The following is a 768-nucleotide window of genomic DNA, read 5'->3' on the forward strand; positions in this document are numbered from 1 at the left end:
ATGAAACAAGGTATATGATTTGTTGAATGTAAAACTGATGATATGCCCTGTAAACTTTCACTCAATCCACAATAAAAACCTTAAAAAAAAAAAAGGTCTTGTGCAGCAGTTTTGCCTAATGCAATATGTCCTTTGATTTCTTGACTGCTGCTTCCATGAATGTTGATGGTTGATCCAACAAGGATGTAGTCCTTGACAACTTCAATCTTTGCTCCTTTGTTAAGAATGTTGCTTATTGGTCCAGTGGTGAGGATTTTTGTTTTCTTTACATTGAGATGTAATCCCTACCGAAGGCTGGGCTCTTTGATCTTCATTAGTAAATGTTTTAAGTCCTATTCACTTTCAGCAAGCAAGGTTGTATCATCTGCATATTGCAGGTTGTTAATGAGTCTTCCACCAATCCTGATGCCATGTTTTTCTTCATGTAACCCAGCTTCTTGGATTACTTGCTCAGCATACAGGTTGAATAAGTATGGTGAAAGAATACAACCTTGTCACACACCTTTTTAAAGTTTAAACCATTCAGTGTTCCCATGTTCTGTTAGAAAAACTGCCCCTTGGTTCAGATACAGATTCCTCATGATGACAATTAAGTGTTCCTGAATACTCATACTTCACAATGTTGTTCTCAGTTTCTCATGAATAACTCTGTGTATTCTTTCCATCTTCTCTTGATGCTTTCTGCATCATTCAATAATTTGCCCAGAGAATCTTTCAATAGCTAAAATCAAGGCCTGAGTTTTTTTTTTTTTTTTTTTTTTTTAACCC

Source organism: Chrysochloris asiatica, unplaced genomic scaffold, assembly GCF_000296735.1.
Source record: "Chrysochloris asiatica unplaced genomic scaffold, ChrAsi1.0 scaffold00202, whole genome shotgun sequence".
NCBI classification, from domain to species: domain Eukaryota; kingdom Metazoa; phylum Chordata; class Mammalia; order Afrosoricida; family Chrysochloridae; genus Chrysochloris; species Chrysochloris asiatica.